The sequence below is a fragment of the Berghia stephanieae genome, chromosome 5 (assembly GCF_034508935.2).
Source record: "Berghia stephanieae isolate SIO BIC M18660-M18661 chromosome 5, UCSD_Bste_1.3, whole genome shotgun sequence".
NCBI classification, from domain to species: Eukaryota; Metazoa; Mollusca; class Gastropoda; order Nudibranchia; family Aeolidiidae; genus Berghia; species Berghia stephanieae.
The window spans coordinates 55,679,830-55,683,601 of NC_088364.1; the positions used below are offsets into that span (position 1 = coordinate 55,679,830).

Below are 3,772 nucleotides of genomic sequence, written 5' to 3' on the forward strand. Positions count from 1 at the left end.
CTGTTTATGATGTTTGACAAGATTTTACTTATTCATGCAGCATCATAAATTAAATTTATTATTATTATTTTTGTTTGAGAGCAAAAAAAAAATAAAAATGACACGATCGGTGTTCTGGATGTGGTAAAGGTTAGATATAAATCAACTGCATTGTGAAGAATTATTGAACGTTGTAAATACTTTTTGATAGGAATAATTTTGAATGCATTCGCTGGGTGTTATTTATTCATTCATTCATTCTTTCATCCCATGATCCGATGATCGTCGGGAGGAACCATGGGATGTAGCTTCACCATTTTCCGCATTCTTCTCTATTGCTGGCCTTCTCCAAGAGTTCTTCCATCTTCATTCCTGTCTAGTCCTTGATATTGTCCATCCAAATTTTCCTTTGTCGTCCTCTTCTTCTTCCTCTTTCAAGGTGCCCTACACCACAATTCTGCACGAACCTTCATGCCTCATATTTGGCCAAACCATGACAATTTCCTCCTTCTGACTGTGGTGATGAGGAATTCCTGTCGTCCTGCACGATCTTGCACCTCTTCCAGTGCGTCTTTATTGGGTCTGTGTTCTGTATACGGCACCTGCAGGAGTTTTCAATAATGTTTCATCTCAAAAGCAGAGATTCTGCGTTCCAATTCCGCAGTTAATATCTATGACTCGCAGCCGTATAGTAAGACGGAAAGTACAAGTGATTTGAAGTTTAATTTTTATTTCGAAATTGATTGGACTTTTCCATAATTCTGTCTCGTTAGTGTTGCTGTTGGCATTCCTATTCTTGCCTTAATTTCAGTTGTACTGGTACCGTCCTTGGTTAGCAGTATTTAAATGTTGACACTTCCTCGAGTTTTTCATTACCGATTGAAATTTCTGTATGTCCATCATTTCTGCTGTTTACCAGTATATGAGACTTTTCTGTACTTATTTCCATGCCGTACTGCATTGCTTTATGTGCAAGTGAGTTAGTTATATCTTGTAGTTCTTGTTCGCTTTCAGTCATGAGGTCTATGTCGTCAGCAAAACGCAAATTACACAATTTTCGTCCGCCAATTGATACAGAGGTTTGGTGATTTTCGAGAGCTTTGCTCATAATTTTTTCTAGGAATATGTTCAAGATTATTGGGGAGAGTATGCAGCCTTGACTGACACCCACATTTGTCGGGAAGAACTCACCAAGCTCGTTGCTGTTGTTGAGAACTGCACTTGTCGCAGTTCTATAGAGTACTTCGATTATTTGGATTAGACCCTCTTCAAACCATAAAAGCGTAGTGTATCCAACAAACCGTCATGCCATGCCCTGTCAAATGCTTTCCGGAAGTCTATGAAATTGTGAATAGTTCTTTTTGGTGTTGCAAGAATTTCTCTGTCAGAATTCTGTCATTGAAGACTTGTTGTACTGTGCTCTTTCCAGCTCGAAAATCAGCTTGCTCTTCTGCCAGGATATCTTCGTTTTTTTTTTGGTTTCATTCTGTTTAGTATTATCCGCAGACGCATTTTACTGGGGTGGCTAATGAGACTTATGGTCCTATAGTTACTGCACTTTTTCAAACCTCCTTTTTTGGGAGAGGGATGATCAAGGGTTGTGGACTTTATTTACCATAAGTCTAAATCCACTTAAATTACATACCTCAACGAGTACAACAAATTTAAAAAAATCATTTTACCAGGTGATGAAGTAAGTATGAAATAGAAATAAATATTTTTGAACATTTATAAAGAGCACTTCCACAGATTTACCATGATCAATGCGTTTCACAATGTTTCATTTGTCTCTCCCAACCCCTTAGCAAATCGTATTACATATAAATTCCTATTTAATTTTCTTATTTTTTGAGGGCTTTATTTTGTGTCTTTCCCCCTTTTTTGTCTCCTTTTTACCTTCAACACTAAAAACCAAACTATTTACATGCTAAGAGAATGAAGGGTTAAACCAGTCATTTTATTTTTGTCAAGTCTGGAGTTTTCAGATTGTTTTATTTATGCCTATGTACTTTTTGTGATCATTGTACTACTTTTATTATTATCATATTTAAATCTTACTTCATGACAACAAAAATATCTTTGTCTATATATCAATGAGCTTAAACAACAACTGCTTTTTAGTTTTAAAAATAAGATCCAATAAAAAAAAACCCACTTATCTTAATAATCATGATATTTCTGGTATATTTCATAATTTTTATTTGAAAGCAAACGAAACTAAAACCAAAGAGACAGATGAGTTATGTTGTAATTTCCATCAAACAATAAAATTACGTGCCCAGGAAGCGTTTATCAACAGTTTTCATTTACTGAAAATATGGAATTCACTTTGTTATTTAAAACACTATGCAAGAATCCGGTGTTTTCTCATTTGACAACGAAAATGCAACTCACTCGATTTACATTCCAGGTTAAGCACATACAATCGACATCAATATTGTTTCCGAAAGAGTTGCTTTTACAAATGACTAGACATTCATGAAGTCGAGTAATATTATTCATTATGATTAGACCCCTAACTTGGAGAGCCACAGTCTGTCACAGTATGGTTTCTTTCCGTACAATGTTATGTAAATTCTAATAAACAGCTGTTTTCTGTACTTTGGATTTCATATTTTATAAGAATGATAATATGATTTTAAAAGACAATCTCATTTCTGATGTGTATTACAATATAACAATAAAATGTCCTCGCAACTCTTAAAGGCTACTCAGGAAGCGAACAAGTGTTTTATTATTCTATTGTTTTAACAGATTTCATTTAGTTAGCTTCATCTCTGATATATAACATGCTCTTGCCTTTAAAATAATATTGTTTAAAGGCAATATATCTTGGGAGGACAAAGACAACATCGCTGTACACTAAGATAACTGGGTTTCATTTAAAGGAAACTGAGTGCAAAATGCTCCTGGAGGAGGAGGAGGAGGAGGAGGAGGAGGAGGAGGAGGAGGGGAGAAGGAGGCGGTGAAGGAAGAGGAGGAGGAGGATTAAGATGCTGTGAAGGAAGATGCTTTTTAATTGGGAATACAATGTTCGTCGAGCTCATGCGCCCACTTGTATTCGATATTTGTATTTGCAGAAGTACGGAGAAGGGCCGGAATACATAATGTAGGCAATTTTTTCACTGTAACAAGTGAAAAAATTGCGCAGCAATTGTTTCACAGTAATGTTTTTCATCAAAACGAGCAATGGTGTTTTTCATAACTTTAATGTTAAAAAGATAAACGCACATACTGCCACATCTTCCACCTACAGAACTGATCAGAGTCATCGTTCGTAGATAAGTATGTTGTGAAAAGTGGTTTTATGTTGTTTCGTACCATTCGATGTCGGTGAAACTCATAGAATTCCTTGGTGAAACTTGAAGATTATTTCGTTTAATTAAGATATTTTATGTAGATTAATCTTAATTATTGAGGAGCTTAGGTCGAATCTTGTCGGCAACTCCCATTGAATAGAAATTATCAGACGAAATAAAAGTATTATATAGCGGAGATGAATGATACTATTGATTAATAGAAATAATAATAATAATAATAATAATAATAATAATAATAATAAATGATAATAATAATAATAATAATAATAACAATAATAATAATAATGGTTAATAATAATAATATAATGATGGGGTTGATGATGATGATGATGATGATGATGATGATGATGATGATGATGATGATGATGATGATGATGATGATGATGATGATGATGATGATGATGATATTAATAATAATTATCAGAAGAAGAAGAAGAAGAAGAAGAAGAAGAAGAAGAAGAAGAAGAAGAAGA

General features: G+C 34.3%; 1 pseudogene; it reads right to left on the reverse strand.

Annotated features, from left to right (window-relative positions):
* The window catches only part of LOC144973976 (retinol dehydrogenase 7-like), a 29,412-nt pseudogene extending 26,161 nt beyond the window's left edge, over positions 1-3,251 (reverse strand).
* Between the last annotated feature and the right edge of the window lie 521 nt (positions 3,252-3,772).